This window comes from Notechis scutatus, chromosome 2 (genome assembly GCF_049901735.1).
Source record: "Notechis scutatus isolate UNSWTSFEM ecotype Mainland chromosome 2, rNotScu1.2, whole genome shotgun sequence".
Lineage (NCBI taxonomy): Eukaryota > Metazoa > Chordata > Lepidosauria > Squamata > Elapidae > Notechis > Notechis scutatus.
The window spans coordinates 38,259,408-38,278,405 of NC_142010.1; positions in this window are offsets into that span (position 1 = coordinate 38,259,408).

The following is an 18,998-nucleotide window of genomic DNA, read 5'->3' on the forward strand; positions in this document are numbered from 1 at the left end:
GATTTAACTATAATAGAAATTTCATTCAGGACCACTTTAAAATGTACATAAATAGTAATAAGCTTCACAGAAGCATGGTTTGAAATGTTAACAGCTCTTGTATTGCATGCTTTAATTTCAGATATCAATGAATTATAAATCAGGAAAAAAACATAGTCAAATTTATTTTTCTGCGTTTAAACAAAAATACACACTTTTTAAAGCAAGGATAATAGAATGCTATACATCCCCTAATTAAATTCAGAAATACATTTTAGGAAATGTGAAAAGATTAAATTTTACAATATATAAACTCAATATAAAATCCTAATAATTAAAATAGCAACTCACATTCCACTTTCAGAATTACCATTTATATAAATGCCTTATAACCAAGTTTCCTCTAAAAGCTGTTTACCCTAAGGCAAAATATCAGACTCCTAAAAAATACCCCAGGTAATTTAACTTTTCAAATTGTTTCATTTCAGTAAAACTTGTCTATGCTTAGCAGGAGATCCCAATTCTTTCCTTGCTGCAAAGGAAAATGCCATCTGATACAATTAATATTAAAAACATTTCTATCTGAACATGCAAAATACTTATTCCCATAAAGTAGGAAGAATAAAGTGAAAAACACATGTGCATACCCACTGCAGTGATAATGTTTCTAACATTTCTAAATCCTGTTTGGTGTTTATCAAGCATTGCTTTGCATCCCTCTTCCACTCAACCCAAAGGAATAAACAATCAGGAAGCTGCTATTGTTAATATTATATAAACCTAATTGAAAAAGACAAGTAAAAGACACTTAATCAACAAGGCAATCTTTAATGTATTGTGTTTTCCCTAAAACAATATCCAACTGGAAAATAAGCCCTAGCATGATTTTTCAGGGTGCATGTAATATAAACCCTACCCAAAAAATAATCCCAGTGAAGATCACCAGCCAGCCAGATGCATTAAGCACTGTATTTTCCCGAAAATAAGACCTACTGGAAATTAACCCCCAATGTGTCTTTTGGAGCTAAAAGTAACATAAGACCCGGTGTTATTTTTGGGGAAACACAGTAAAGGCAAGAAAGAGGAAACAGAAATTGCAATTTATACACATTTTCCCTGCAACCAAAATCATACAGAAATAAATACAAACATATAATTAAGAGGCAAAGATAAATAAGTCTAATAGCCTCATTATAGTAAACAAATCAGCAAAACTTTAGAAAGAAGACAAAATGAACATCTCCTTCTAACTAAGCATAATTAATTTTACATTTCAATTACATTGTTTAAAAATTAATTATAACAGTGCTATCCACTGTGTCTTTTGCTTTAAAAAATTAGCCACTCTGCTTTATAATTATTTTTTTTTTAATAAACAGCCCAAATGCAGTGTGGGTTACAACTGAACTACCTACATAGAATTTCATGCTTAATAAAAGTTTAGTATTCCAACCATTAAAAATATCAGTTTGACAAGTGTCACAACTTGAAAACAACTTTAAACTGGGTGGCGTGTTGGTTTTATGGAGGTGGCTGAAATTTTTTGTATTAATCATTTTCTTAGAGTTTTTGAATTGAAAGACAGACAAACCCAATTTGGTTATTTTAGGAGACTGAAACTGCTGCAGTTTTTTAAATAAAAATTTATATCAGCAGTTAATGAAGGGGAAATAATGATGTGTGTGCATTGTAAAATACATTAGAACACTAATTAGACTACAATCAAATTGCTTAGGGAAGGTTTTCAGACAACTACCTGGTAATTTTCAACCCCATGCATGAGTTCACTTAACAATGCATGCATTATTAGAAGATGGAGCTAAAATTAAATCAGAGAATTCCTGGGTGGCCCAGCATGAAACAGTTCAAGTTTCCTGTATTTTAAGAGTAATTATTTCCACTGAATGATTCTTAAAGAATACACCTCAACTCAGAGATGATTACCTGGGTGGGTTTCATTTCTTGTGTTTGTACAGATACTGTAGGAAGTTCTAAAGGAAAGCAATGATACCAGTGTGACATCATCTGTAAACACATGAAATGTGTGATTGGATCTTTGAAATATTGAGCAGTATGGAATATTACAAGTACTTATTGTCATTATCAAGGACACAGTCTGACCCATCTTAGCTGTTTAGAAAGGAGACTTCACTCTATGTTGACCTGCCCAAATCTGTAGCAGTGTTGGTGAATCTTTTTGGCACCGAGGGCCAAAACAGGAGCGTGCAGGTGCGAGGGAGTGCCGGAAACCTGAAATATGTTAAAGAGAATCAAAAGTGTGAGAATAAAGTGAAGACACTTCCAAGTCATCAGTTTTTGTTGGTTGTGTTGGCCAGGATTTTTATTCTTTAATGCAGCACCCTTAACATTTAAAAAAAAGCACACAAAACTGCCTTACATGTTTCAGTCTTCCTTCAATGAAATTGTTTTTTTCTGCAGTCCTAATTACTCTCTGACACAGACTTCAGAGAGTAATTAGGACTGCAGAAAAAACAATTGCTACCAACCTGCCTTCAGTCGAGGACCTGTATACTGCACGAGTCAAAAAGAGGACTGTGAAAATATTGACAGACCCCTCTCATCCCGGACATAAACTGTTTCAACTCCTTCCCTCAAACGACGCTATAGAGCACTGCACACCAGAACAACTAGACACAAGGACAGTTTTTTCCCAAACGCCATCACTCTGCTAAACAAATAATTCCCTCAACCCTGTTCAACTATTACAAAGTCTGCACTACTATTACTGTTAATCTTCTCATCACTCCTTATCACCCATCCCCTCCCACTTGTGACTGTATGACTGTAACTTTGTCGCTTGTATACTTACGATTTATATTGACTGTTTCCTAGTATGATTGATTGCTTATTGTACCACATGGCTATCATTAAGTGTCATACCTTATAATTCTCAACTCCTGAGGAATGTATCTTTTCTTTTATGTATACTGAGAGTATTTACACCAAGACAAATTCCTTGTGTGTCCAATCACACTTGGCCAATAAAGTATTCTATTCTATTCTATTCTGCCTTACATGTTTCAGTCTTCCTTCAACAAAATTGACCTCTGCAAGGTTTTTTTTTTCAATCATCTATAATAGAGGTAGATTTCAGGTTTATTTTTAAAAAAATAGAGTTACAAAGGGGAAATGGGATAGGTTGTGACAAGATGATGTCACTGGAGAGTTGACATTTTTAGTGGTTCTTCAGCTTTCAAAGTTTCAAACTTTCAAAGTAAAACAGGCTTCCCAAGCCTGCTCATCTATTTCACTTCTTATTTCTGTTTTGCTTAAATTGTGCAATCCAAATTTGATATGGCCATTAGATTTCCTCAGTGAGCGCTGAGGGATATAAAAATGATTTGCCACTCAGAGAAGTATATGCAGACAAATGCACTTGGGAAACATAAATCCCAAAATGCATACCTACAGAAACAAAGATGCATTTTATCCTAGATGCAATGCTTGCAAAAATAAGTACACTGGGAAAATTGAATCAAAAAATGGGGTTATCGTACAAGGAGGACTGAAAAATGGGGAGTCTTTAGTCACAGCAAACTTCATAGACAAAAAGCTTGTACGTCCTTTAGTTGGTAAGCATTGGGATCAGTTAATTTAAAGAAACTTAATTGAACATTTTGAATTTAAAGAAAGGATCTTCTGTACATAACTACTTTTCAATGAATGATTCCTCAAAGTACTATAAAGGTAGTCCTCAAAATACAACCACAATTCAGCCCAAAATTGATGTTGCTAAGTGAGGCATTTGTTAAATGAGTTTTGCCATATTTTATGACCTTCTTGTCACAGTTGTCAAGTGAATCATTGTAGTTGCTGAGTTAGTTACACAGTTGTTAAGTGAATGTAGCTTTTCCCATTGTCTCAGAGGTGCCTTTTCAAGAGGCAACTGAATTTCCTTGCTCTTTCTTTGAAGACATTTCACTTCTTATCCAAAAAGCTTCTTCAGCTCTGACTGGATGGTGGGGAAAGGAAGGATTTATATTCCTTGCAGAAAAGCTGGTCATTTGCATTCTTTTAGCGAGATGTTGAGGCTACCTGGAGGTTTATCTGTGTCGTCAGTTTTGCCTGAGTAGTGCAAATGGTTGTGGAACCTTCTTGGGACTGTTGGAGGGACTGTGTTGTAAACTGGAGATAGATGATGTTGTATCCCTTCCCCTTTGTTGAGAGAGGGTTGTTCAATTTTGACATATTCATTATTTTTGAAAAAGCACCTTTGAGACAACTATACCAGGATGACTGAGAATCTCCATAGATGTTTCCCAATTGACTTTGCTTGTCAGAAGGTCACAAAAGGTCACTTGACCCCAGGACTCTGCAACCACCATAAATATGAATCAGTTTCCAAGAATCCAAATTTTGATCATGTGACCATGGCGATGCTGCAGCAGTTATAAGTATGAAAAATGGTTGCCATTGTAACTTTGAATGGTCACTAAACAAACTGTTGTAGATCAAGGACTACCTGTCTACAAACACATCCTCTATGACTGTGTTGCCACAGCCTGGAGATAATTTACTGTAAGAGAAAAACATTCATTTTCAACAAGTTTTTTCATATAGTATTTCTCTGCCTACTAAATATGAGATTACTGTTTTCAATACTTTATTATTACACTTTTTCATTCTGCATTGCTGATTTTCCATTTTGTTTTCTCTTCTGCTCTAAAGTTGCTTGGAATGCTGACTGGACAAGAACTTATTCTTCTTGTCCTACATGCTTTGAAACCAAACTTCTCTAAAGATTTACACAACCTAATTTTTTTTACTTCAAAAAATTGACTCAAAGTGAAATAATAATCTTGTCAGTAGGACACAATACACAGAACTGTTTTTCAAACAAAGCTCTAAAGTAACCCAATAGTAGTGCTAGAATATTTCACTTTCCTTCTGTTGTGTTTTTTATTTCTGTTTTTCTACATTAAAGAAAAGTATATTATTTTAATCAGACATTGTACCTCAATTTTAATATGCAGAAATATTCAAGAAAGCATCTCTGCTTTTATTCTGAAACAATCAGGATCTAGTGTTTATTTGGACTCACTACATATTATGCTGACTTGTTTTCAAGTTTGAGGTATAATTGTGTGGATTGTTCAATTCAAAAATGCCTATTTATTGAAAAAAATGTTCTTTTATGACAATATGCTTTTATAGAATTCCTATTTATGTCAAGAGAAACATAGGACGCTTCCTCCTACAAAGTTAATCTAGTACTCTAATTTGCTTAGTGTAATATATATTAACCTTAAACTCTCAAAACTTACTTCCTTCCTTCCTTCCTTCCTTCCTTCCTTCTTCCTTCCTTCCTTCCTTCCTTCCTTCCTTCCTTCCTTCCTTCCTTCCTATTAAGGAAATGTCCGTCTTTGTCTTCCTTGAACCAAGTTGACTTTGGAGAAAAGGAATGGATGGAAATCAGATATTTGTTCTCAGTGTTTAAAATTTTACACATCTTTGTAAAAGATGGAATACTTTTAGAGTAAGTTGAAGTGCAGTCTTTACTTTAGACTATTCTATATGGTGTTCCTGAAAACATGATAAGTGCCATAGCAACCACTTTCCCTGGAGATGGTCACCATGAGCAACAGCACTGAAATGTAATTAACTATAATAGTCAAAAATCTATCAGCGCTTAATTCTACAGAAAAGCTAAATATCTTTATTTTGCTGTCAGATATGTGTGACTGATCCAGGTAAAGAAATATTGGGGAAATAAACAAGTATAATTGTTTGGATTGATTGCCTCCTTTTTTATTTCTACTTTTGCCTCCTTCTCCCCACTCCTTCCTAAAAACCCTCTAACTCTTTTGATTTGCTGGCTGTGGAATTATGGGAGTTGAAATCCATTCTTCAGACATTTACTTGTGCATGATAAGTTTTCAGGAATATAATGGAATTTAATGCATAGGAAGTACATAGTAATATTCAGGAATTCTAAAAATAGTATGATCTGTATCAGACTCAGGTGCCAGTTCACCTAACTGCTGAGGACCAAGTTCAGCAAAATTCCTTAGGAATCCTTTCAGAGCAGAAAAAAAAATTCTAGCATAGCCTTCAAAAATTCCAGGGAAATATAGTGCCTAATACTGAGAGAAGCATAGTATTAGGAAGAACCTGAATCATGGAATTTATCCCTTGGCAATGCAAAGAATTGTTATGGACATCAAGGATTTTTTTTGACAGGTGCCCTTCAATTTATACTTAATTTTTTGTAAAGTGTAGCCCACTGTTGAATTGTAATTCATATCAATAAAAAGTTTCCCCTGGACTGAAGTCTGAACTTCTTCCTGCAACAGAAAGCAAATTTGTTCCATTATCACTCTGACAGGGCATAAAATATTTGGACTTAACCCTGCCTTTGTAGTGTTCTATTCTCAAGGCTAAGCATGCTCATATTTCAATATCTTACTCCAATGCAAATCCTGTTTATTTGCCAGAAACGTGAATGAATTCCACCTAGTTGTGAATTTTGCTACCCTGTAGCAAAATATTATGACATTTTCCTCCACATTGTGACTCTTTCATCTTGTATCCCAGCCTGCAGATGATTTGCTCTATCAGTTCGGAGTAAATACGTAGTAGAGATAATTCTTTCTGTCATTAAATCTATTTGTGGCCAAACATAAGAAAAGTCATGCTAGATTCTACAGATCCATTCAGTCCAGGATTCTGTGTCACTCATTGTTCACTGTGCCTCTGGAAATCTTGATGGGAGGCTATTAGTTTCCTTCCAGTCATTTCTAAGTAATCAACATTCTGCTTAAGACTTTTAAGCAGCCATTAATTAAAAATATGATCCTCCATGAATTTGTCCAGTCCTATTATATTTTTTTTTTCAAATTCACTATTATTAGCATAATGTCTCCAGATAAATCTCACAATTTAAGCTTGTGCTGTATAAAAACAAGGATTCCTTTCTGCTCTTATACTAGGACAACCACTGCAGAGGTGGTATTCAGCAGGTTCTGACCAGTTCTGGAGAACCGGTTGGCCTCACCCTGATTTATTCTCTGCCTCCCAAGTCCCAACTGATCAGCTGGGTCTTCTTTTGTTGGCCTGCACAGGAGAATGGAGCTGGAAAGCAGGTTAGTGGGGTGGGGAGGGAATGGGATTTTGCAACAACCTTTCCCCAGGAGTGGGGAGGGAATGGAGATTTTCCAGTATCCTTTCCCTGCCATGCTCACCAAGCCATGCCCACCAAGCCACACCATGCCCACCAAGCCATGCCATGCCCATCAAGCCATGCCCACAGAACCGGTAGTAAAAAAATTTGAATCCCACCACTGAAGTGCTGATATATGAGATGACAGAATATACAAAATGATAGGTATTAATAATTGACTTGATTAACGGTACAATCTCCTATCACTGTATTTCTCAAAATATTAGTCATACAAGTGACAGGATATTAGGACACTCAACTCATTTTGCCATCACCACCACCTATTTTGAGGACCAGCATGAAAAGTTTTAAGGATCCAAGAGTATTGTAACTAGGTGCCATTTTCCAGACTTAGGCCTGAATTCATCACTATCTGTCATAACGAAGCAATCAGTACTTTCCAATTTTTTTCTTCTCTCTCTCTCTCCCCCTCTCCCTCTCCCTCTCTCTTAAATGGGCAGTGGGGTTATTGCAAAGCTTGATCCATAAATATCTGTTGGTCTGTCTATATAGAAGATTCAGTTGGAACTGGCAGAACAGCTAAGAAAAGAGAATGCTGGAGCCTATTTTTTACATGCTTTAAACGCAAAAGTAAATTCTGTAAAGAAGGTTGGCCAAAAGAATAACAGTGCAGGGTAATAATATGCTGAAATCACTTTTACATTTTCCTTAAAGTTTTCTTCTGTAGAAGAGTTTCCAGTGTTTTGGTTTCACTCTTGGGAGGCATAAGAATGTTTTCTACTGTTTTTGTGGCATTTTTAAGACTATCTTGTTGCATTGAAATGACTAAAGATACATTTTTGTTTGTTTGTTTGTTTCACGTTTTTTCATCATTCTACAGTTTCTGTGGCTGCTCATTGGGAAACTTCTATTCTGATTTGTTTTAGAATTGCTTAGAAAAAAAAGGGAAAGAATATTGTGTAATAAAAGGCAGTGTATTCTCACACCCCCTGGACTACTTATAATTGTAAGAGTTTCCATAAGAGACTAATTTCAAATCCTAATGGCACAAAAACATTTGGCAGGAAATCCATGTTCTGTTATAAATCCCCCACCCTTACCCCCCAAAAAAGTATTCAGAAAAAAAGTGCTTGCTAATATAGGTATAATAACACAAAAATGTAATAAAACAGATAGATATATCATATTACACATATTAACAGCTGCAAGGATTTCGTACTCACAACTCTGGAAAGAAAAAGGGGTTCCACCAGAAGGCATGGTTATAAAAATAATAATAGATTGTATAGAGATGGACAGGCTAATGATGAAAATAAAAGACAGAGAAGATTCAATTTACTATAGGGCCTGGGATGCCTGATATGAGTGGTTTAGAAATAAAAATAAAATAAAATGGCAATTAGGAAAAGAATGAGGGAATATATAAATATGTTAAATATACCATAGAGAAGATTGATATGTAAGGATAAAAGATATTGATTTATAGCAAGAGTAAGATGTAATGGTAAAGGAATAAGTAAATACATATACCGAAAAATGTAAGGAGATCCAAAAGATGTCTTGATGTTGATAACAATGTATAAAGTTTTATTTTATGTTTTTTTTAAAATTTGAAAACTTAATAAAATTTATTTAAAAAGAAAAAAAGAAAACTAAGTATATCTTTAAATAAAATCCAATGAATAACAGATAAACAGATGGAATATAGGTTCAGAAACCAGTAGAAAGAGTGCACCAACTTAAAGACAACTATCATTATCAAGCCTGCTTGATGGAATAATGGTGAATGTGATTCTGTTGCTGTCATTCAGTGAGTTGTTACAGAAATTGTGGCCATTTGTTAACATGCCAGTAAAGTTTCTGTTTTCTTACACATAAGCAAGACATTCGGAGGCTCAAATCATTTGCACAAGTGACATGTTACAGTTGTGTACAGATATCATATGAATAGATGTCTGTGCCAGTTATATGAATTGCATTGTTGAAAAGAAAAGGCATCCAAGCTGCTTGAAAAATCTTCCTAGCCACTTGTATACTTAATGTCCATTCACCTCAGCTTATTAATTCTTCAAAATAAGAGATGATGGACTGACCTCATGAAATTTTTAATATAATCTTGGTAAAGAAGCAGTTTCAGAAATTGTAAATGTACTGGTAATATTCCTGTTGGGATAATGAACTCAATAAGTGATAGGGTCTTAGGTATTCTCAGGTGGAACTGGAGTTAGGTAGTACTTTTTCAGACTGACAAATGCAGTTAAAAGATATAATCTTTCATGAGCTATTTTACCACATGCATGAAAGACTTAAATTGAACATGGGGAATTCATCAAATTTGCAGAGATTACCAAGCTGTCAGGAATAGCCAACACTCCAGAAGATAGGCTTAAGATACAAAAGGATCTTGACAGACTTGAATGTATCTAGCAAAATATTACTACCTCAACTACAATCACAACTACAACCAAAAATATCCATCAAACCACAGCCACAAATAATTACTATCCCATCAAATAATTCCACAAATGATATCCCCTTATTCATCAGAGACATCATGGAACATGATCAGAAACGTCCAAATGCCATCTTATTTGGTCTTGAAGACACCAATGAATCAGACGACATCACCAAAGTTCACAATATCATAAGGAACTCAAATATAACAAACATCTCTCCTGAAGATATCATTGAAGTAACCAGAGATGTCCCTGAGTTCAAATACAATGACAGCTCAGTAGCCCCAAGATTTTGTAGAGTTGTTTGCAAAAATGAGTCCAACAAACGTATATTCATTCATACAATAAACGCCATTGCAAAAACCAATCCCATCCACAAAAAACTTTGCTTAAGACCAGACTTATCCATACTGCAAAGAATCCGCTCCTGTGAACTCCACACAGAACTCAAAAGACGTCTAGACAATGGAGAGAAGGACATCAACATTGACTACTGTGCTGATTGTATCAAAAGTAAGTCACACAACCCACAACTCTGCATCCAACCCTACCTGATCCAACCCACCATCACTCAAAACTAGGCACATATGCCCCTAACTACCTCAATTCCAACTACAACTGGTCTTAAATGCAAACTACTCAATCCAAGAATCCTTGTAAATAAAATACCTCTTTCTCCTCTTACTAAATATGGCTAAATTCAACATCATATTTGTCTGTGAAACATGGCTCAACACATCTCTCCCTGACTCCATTACCACAGTAAGAGACTATCATGTTTACCAATCAGATCGTGAAATCCGTAGAGGAGGTGGTGTTGCTATCTTCTATAAAAAGTCCCTACATCTAAAAAACATCCAAGTTACCCAGGAGCTTGCTCTTCCGGAGACCATCATCTGTGAACTGTCCTTAAATATCACATTTCAATTCTTATTATGTTACAGAGCCCCTGATTATGACATCGAACATGTAAACAAGTTAAATTCACTACTAACATGGGCAACATCATGCCCACATGCTTTTATCTTTCTTGGTGACTTCAATCTACCTCACATTAACTGGGCCCTAAATGAATATAAAACCAAACCCATACATTCAACCTTCCACAATGCTGTAACAAATCTGGAACTGGAACAACTAGTTACCAACAATACTAGACTTAACAACTGCCTCAATCACATCTTCTGCAATAGTTTGAATTCAATTTATGGAATACAAATGAAAGAACCCTTTTCCAACAGTGACCACAACATGATTGATTTTTGTCTCAACATACGTACACACAAAAATCATCATAATGATGGGACCCCAATTGTAACTTCAAAAAAGGCAACTATGATCTTATAGACAATGATTTCTCATCTCTTGATTGTCAATTTCTATTTACTGGATACAATACTGTTGAAGACCATTACAACATGTTTTTACTTGAAGTCAAAACAGTCATCGAACTATATGTACCAATAACAACTCCCAAAACAAAACAAAAACAAATTACCCATAACAATAAGGAAGCTTCAATCCAAAAAGAAATCACTTTGGCAGAAAAACAAATCTGGTCATGTTGCCAATTTCAAAAGCCGATACAAAAATTTATGCCTCCAGATAAAGACTGAATGCACCAATTATCACATTAAACAAAAGGAAAAACATCTACTAATAATTCCACCCATGCTTTCTACAATTTTGTAAACAACAAACTAAAAGACTCAAGGTCCATCCCACCCCTGAAAGGACCTAATGGTAAAGACTGCAACGATGACACCATTAAAGCCAACCTCTTTAACACATTATTTGGCTCAGTATTTGTAAACAGCAATGGATCATGCCCAATATTTCCTAGTCAAATCACAGACAACTACAATGATCTAATACATATCAATTTTACAGAAGACAATGTTGAAAAAGCACTACGCAATTTAAAACCATCTCTATATATTGGACTGGATGGAATATGTGCCTACTTCTTTAAAAAGCTATCCACTGCCATAGTCGAACCCCTAAGCATAATCTTTGAAAATTATTTCAGGACCAGCTCCTTGCCAAACCTATGGTCACTAGCCACAGTCATCCCCATCTTCAGAAAGGGAGACCCCAGCCTAGTTGAAAATTACAGACCAATCTCTTTATGCTGCGTCACCTATAAAGTTATGGAATCAATTATTAACCAATCCATTATCTTCCATTTAGAGACAAACAACCTACTTTCTAATAAACAATTTGGTTTCAGGAAAAAACTATCCTGTAATCTGCAACTCTTACACTGCAAAAACATATGGACTACACAACTCAATCAGGGCAAAGCAATAGATGCAATTTACATAGACTTCTGTAAAGCCTTTGATTCAGTGGTACACGACAAACTACTCCTAAAACTAAAATCTTATGGTATCTCTGGACACCTTCATAACTGGATAGAAGCATTCCTGTCAAACAGATAACAAATGGTCAAAATTGGGAGCATCCTCTGAAATTCTGTACCTGTCAACAGTGGTGTCCCCCAAGGCAGTGTTCTAGGACCAACTCTCTTCATACTCTACATAAATGATCTCTGTGATCATATTAAGAGCTACTGCGTTCTCTTCTCTGATGATGTAAAGCTATTCAACACCACAGACAATACTGCTACCCTTCAAAAAGACCTCGACTATGTATCAGAATGGTCAAACAAATGGCAACTTCAAATCTCAACAAATAAATGCTCTGTCTTACATATTGGCAAAAAAAAATCAGAAAATAAAATCCAAGCTGAATAGTCAAGACCTTGTTGATGATCCAAACTCTGTCAAGGACCTTGGAGTACTCATCTCTAATGATCTAAATGCTAGAGCCCACTGTAACTACATAGCCAAAAAGGCATTAAGAGTTGTTAACCTAATCCTATGTAGCTTTTTCTCTGGTAATATCACACTGCTAACTAGGACATACAAAACATTTGCTAGACTAATACTTGAATACAGCTCATCAGTCTGGAACCCGCATTACGTATCTGATATTAACACAGTTGAGAAATTCTAGAAATATTTCACAAGAAGAGTTCTCCACTCCTCTACACATTGCAGAATACCTTATGCCACGAGACTTGAAATTCTAGACCTAGAAAACCTAGAACTTCATCACCTTCAGTCCAATCTAAATATAGTATATAAAATCATACATTGCAATGTCCTACCTGTCAATGAATACTTCAGTTTCAACCATAACAACACAAGAGCACACAATAGATACAAACTCAAAGTAAACCGCACCAAACTTGATTGCAGGAAATATGACTTCAGCAACAGAGTGGTCAATGTCTGGAATACTCTACCTGACTCTGTGGTTTCTTCCCCAAACCCCAAAAACTTTAACCTTACACTGTCTACTATTGACTTCACCCCTTTCCTAAGAGGTCTGCAGGGGGCGTGCATAAGTGCACCAACGTGCCTACCGTCCCTCTCCTATTGTTTCTTTTTATTTTTCTTATATGTATCCATTTCATGTATTCATAACTATGTTATACTTATATCTTATAATCGCTTGACAAATAAGTAAATAAATAAATAAATAAATAAATAAATGAATAAATGAATAAATGAATGAATGAATGAATGAATGAATGAATATGAAATTCAATGATGAAAAAAGTAAGCTTCTATATTTAGGCAAGAAAAGCAAAATGCACAGGTACAGTATATGTGGTACCTCACTCAATAATAGTAACTGTGAGAGGGATCTTGGAGTCCTAGTGGGCAATCATTTAAATGAGAGCCAGTAGTGTTCTGTAGCTGCCGAAAAACCCAACACAATTCTAGGCTGTATTAGCAATCAAGATCACATGAAGTGTTAATACCATTTTATAATGCCTCGGTAAGGCCACACTTGGAATACTACATCCAGTTTTGATTGCCAGGATGTTAAAAAGATGTTGAGTACAGTGGTGGGATTCAAATTTTTTTACTACCAGTTCTGTGGGTGTGGCTTGGGGGCGTGGCAGGGGAAGGATACTCTAAAATCTCCAGTTAGAGGTGGTATTTCTCCGAACTACTCAAAATTTCCGCTACTGGTTCTCCAGAACTGGTCAGAACCTGCTGAATGCCACCTCTGGTTGAGTCCCTAGAAAGAGTTCACAAATCAACAAAGTTAATTAGGGGACTAAAGGCTAAAACATATAAGGAACTGGCGTTTGGTATGTCTAGTTTAATGAAAAGAAGGATTAGGGGTGACATGATAGCAGGGTTCCAATATCTCAGGGGCTGTCACAAAGAAGAGGGAGTCAACCTATTCTCCAAAGCACCTGAGGGCAGGACAAGAAGCAATGGGTGGAAACTAATCAAGGAGAGTAGCCACTTAGAACTAAGGAGAAATTTCCTGACAGTTAGAACAATTCATTAGTGGAATAACTTGCCTCCAGAAGTTGTGAATGCTCCAACACTGGATGTTGTTAAGAAGATATTGGATAACCATTTGTCTGAAATGGTATAGGGTTTCCTGTCTAAACAGGGGGCTGGACTAGATGACCTCCAAGATCCCTCTCAACTCTGTTATTCTATTCTATTCTATTCTATTCTATTCTATTCTATTCTATTCTATTCTATTCTGTTCTGTTCTGTTCTGTTCTGTTCTGTTCTATTCCGTTCCATTTTGTTCCATTCTATTCCATTCCACTCCACTCCATTCCATTCCATTCCAAATGGATATAGGATTTAGACTGCAATGAGCAGGGTTGATGATAAGGTATATACAGGTGAAACTCAAAAAAATAGAGTATCATGCAAAAGTTCATTTATTTCAGGAATGCAACTTAAAATATATGAGATAGACTCATTACATGCAAAGCAAGATAGTTCAAGCTGTGATGTGTCAAAATTGAGATGATTATGGCTTACAGCTCATGAAAACCCCAAATCCACAATCTCAGAAAATTAGAATATTGTGAAAAGATTCAATATTCTAGGCTCAAAGTGTCCCACTCTAATCAGCTAATTAAGCCATAACACCTGCAAAGGGCTCCTGGGCCTTTAAAAGGTCTCTCAGTCTGGTTCAGTAGGAATCACAATCATGGGAAAGACTGCTGACCTGACAGTTATGCAGAAAACCATCATTGACACCCTCCATAAGGAGGGAAAGCCTCCAAAGGTAATTGCAAAAGAAGTTGGATGTTCCCAAAGTGTTGTATCAAAGCACATTAATAGAACATTATGTGGAAAGGAAAAGTGTGGAAGAAAAAGATGCACAAGCAGTAGGGATGACCACAGCCTAGAGAGGATTGTCAGGAAAAGGCCATTCAAAAGTGTTGGGGACTTTCACAAGGAGTGAACTGAGGCTGGAGTCAGTGCATCAAGAGCCACCACACCCTGGACATGGGCTTCAAATGTCGTATTCCTCTTGTCAAGCTGCTCCTGAACAATGAACAATGTCAGAAGCGTCTTACCTGGGCTAAAGAAAAACAGAACTGGTCTATTGCTCAGTGGTCCAAAGTCCTCTTTTCTGATGAAAGCAACTTTTGCATCTCATTTGGAAACCAAGGACCCAGAGCTTGGAGGAAGAATGGAGAGGCACATACTGCAAGATGCTTGAAGTCCAGTGTGAAGTTTCCACAGTCTGTGTTGATTTGGGGAGCCATGTCATCTGCTGGTGTTGGTCCACTGTGCTTCATTAAGTCCAGGGTCAATGCAGCCGTCTACCAGGAGATTTTGGAGCACTTCATGCTTCCTTCTGCAGATGAGCTTTATGGGGATGCTGACTTCATTTTCTAGCAGGACTTGGCACCTGCCCACACTGCCAAAAGCACCAAAACCTGGTTCAGTGACCGTGGGATTACTGTGTTTGATTGGCCAGCAAACTCGCCTGACCTGAACCCCATAGAGAATCTATGGGGCATTGCCAAGAGAAAGATGAGAGACATGAGACTGAACAATGCAGAAGAGCTGAAGGCCGCTATTGAAGCATCCTGGTCTTCCATAACATCTCAGCAGTGCCACAGGCTGATAGCTTCCATGCCACGCCACATTGAGGCAGTAATTGCTGCTAAAGGGGCCCAAACCAAGTATTGAGTGCATATGCATGCTTATACTTTTCAGAGATCCGATATTGTTCTATGTACAATCCTTGTTTTAACGATTGCATGTCATATTCTAATTTTCTGAGATTGTGGATTTGGGGTTTTCATGACCTGTAAGCCATAATCATCACAATTATGACAAATCACGGCTTGAATTATCTTGCTTTGCATGTAATGAGTCTATCTCATATATTAGTTTCACCTTTTAAGTTGCATTACTGAAATAAATGAACTTTTGCACGATATTCTAATTTTTTGAGTTTCACCTGTATATGAGACAGACTACAAATATTTAATCAAAACATTTTATTTATTTTATTTATTTTTTATTTATTTGATTTGCCAATTGTTTACAAGATAATAAGTATAAATGTATACATAGTTGTGAATACATGAAATGGTTACATATAAGAAAAATAAAAGAATAAGAGAAACAATAGGATATTTGTATTTGTACAAATATCCTATTTGTACAAATACAAATATGTATTTGTACAAATATGTTAATACATATTTGTATTAACCACCATAGCACCACTACCAAAATATATCCAGGCCACAAATAGTTACTTAGTTCTGATTTATATACACCATATAATTGCTATGCCTTTATATATATACCATATAATTTCTATGCTTCACTATGAAGAATATAAGAAAAGTTGGATTGGAAAAAATGTCTATTTAGTCCAGATTTCTGCTCTAGGAAACAAGCTAGAAATTGTAGAGGACCATAAATAAATAACCTATGTGTTGACTACTCCCTCAGCATTATTTTCTGGGCATATCATGACCTTTGGAAAAGAATATTCAGCGACCAATCCTACCAGATGGCTAGAAAGGTTGATGATTTTGAAAGTTAATCAGAGGCCTAAAAGAATTAGAGCATGCCTAGTTTTTGTCATCAAGTGACTAAAGAAATACCCATATTCTAGAACTAACTCTGATAAAAAGGACTTCAGAAAATCTATTATATGCAGATATTTCTGGAGCCATGAGTTTCTCAATAACCTTACTTAAGAATCAAATATTTCAGAGTGGCTTACACGTAATTTGAAAGATCTTCCTTGTTGAGGTTTTGTTTTTTTGCCACTGAGAAAAGAAAATTAGGTCACATCATATACTTCATCTAGCTAAGAAAGGAAGACTGTTTACAACAAGCTGGATGGTTACTGACAGATTCCTAAGGCTAATTGATTCCAGGCAAGATGGATGGCAGCAGCAAAGCAGCAAAGTAGGTAGACTACTGGTCAGAAAGATAGGAATTCTGTAGACTGGGACTGGGGAGGGGGGGAGTCACAGCCCTTTTTTGACTTGTGGACTTCAACTCCCAGAATTCCTGAGCCAACAAGTCATAAAAGGGCCATGGTTCCCTACCCCTGCTCTAGACTATAACCCTGCCACCTTCCTTCCAATTTTAGGTTACTGCATTGTGGAATAACTTGGTGGAGACACCTGGGAAAGTTTGACTCTACTTCTGCTCCTTCTTAGTCAGGTCTTTGTAATGCATGTCAAGTCACTAATTTTACCAAGGAGTAAGTCCTGAGCAATCAATGGTTAGATAACTTGCAATAAACTACATTTTCTGAAAATGTACCTGTCTTAAAAACCATGTTTTCTGCGGCTAGATCTGTTTTGCTATATGTAATTTTTAACTTTAATAGTCCTTTGGACTTTGGAGAAATGTTAAAACAGAGTGCCTATAATTTCTTGGATTTTTTTTTTCAATTCTTTTTTTAAATTAACATTTTAATGGGAACTTTCTAACCTGCTACAGAATCCAATTTTAGGATCATGATACATAGTTTTGATGAAAAACCAGTAATTTCTTGTTTGACTACTTTAGATGGATGCTAGGTAGTCTAAATTATTTGTTTTATTTTATTTTTATTTTTATTTATCTAGAATATTATTTTCATTTTAGCTTTACAGCTTGTCCTATGGAAAATACAGTATATCTTCATTTTATTTAATGAAGACAGAGACAAAACAAAAATTGAATCGGTTTCTACAATCCCTTACTTTTGTAACACAAAGGTTCCTTGCCACCCAAACTACTTCTGGTTCTAATGGTTCTTTGCTTTTATCAGCATTCTGCCACTAAAATACCAATATGAGTTGCCAAATCCCAGAAAAGCAAACATGAATTGCATATCTTTAGGAATTTCAGTTCAAACTCCTGTAAATAATAGTTCAATAAACTGGATAAATTCTTCATGAAATATTTCCTGCTGAGCCTCTATAAAAACTGGCAGGAATATAATTAATGAGTCTAATTAAAGGGGCAATGTAGTACTGTGCTGAAATCTTTCAGTTTCTAAAAATAAAAACTTCTGTGTTTTTTTTTAATCTTTTGAACTATTTTAGAACTTGTTTTTGGTTGTGCTTCAAGTTTGTGATTCTTGGAGGCTCATGTTGACTCATCTGAAAAAACTTCAAAGCAGGAATTCCACTGCAAACAAGGGGTGGAAACAAAAGATATACTGTATTTTATGGGTTGGATTGACCACCTTAGTCTTAAAATGATAAGAATTGGTCCTTATTTCCAGATAAAGAAAGATGGAACAGAGAGGCTATAAATTATTTAGAACATGGGTGTCAAACTAGCAGGGTCACATTGCCATCACATGACATCGTGATGTTTTTCCCCTTCACGGAGCTGGGGTAGGCATTGCTGTGCATTATACATCTGGCCCATGGGCTGCCACTTTGACACCTCTGGTCTAGAAGAACAATGTCCATGTAACATGATGTAATTGTGCTTGAGTATTCATAATGAATCATATGAATATCTATTAAACCAATATACATACTGGGAAGATATATATTTTGCACTTGTCTCCACCCAAGTGTCTTTTCTCAATGATCATCATGCTTTTCTGCATAGTAAAGCTATACCTAGTTAACTCTCTCCAGAATGTTTAGTATTTCCCAGCAGAACAACAGGAGTGAGGCACAAACTCTATCACTATTGTACTTGTGTTATCACATCACAGACAATTGTGCTAGGGGCTTTCATCATGACATTATAACCATGTTTTGTCATTTTGGTGTCATCATGACTACAGTAGCTTTGAATGCCTCTGCCCATGTAATTCAGTCAAGTCAATAATGCAATACACACCCCATGAGAAAACCATCACATTCTTTGGGAGAGGGGTGTTAATTTTTCTCATGAAAAGAAGTATGAGTACAATTTGTTTAAGATTAAATTGAAGGGAAATTGTTTTTAATTATCAAGATAATTTTATGAGCAATTCTAAAATGCAGTTCTAGCATGAATGGATTCAGGACCAAAGCAATAACAGGGGATTTTGTTCGCTGATAGGTCTTGGTTTATAGAGAAAACTAAGATAAATCTTACCAGACGTGTTCCTCC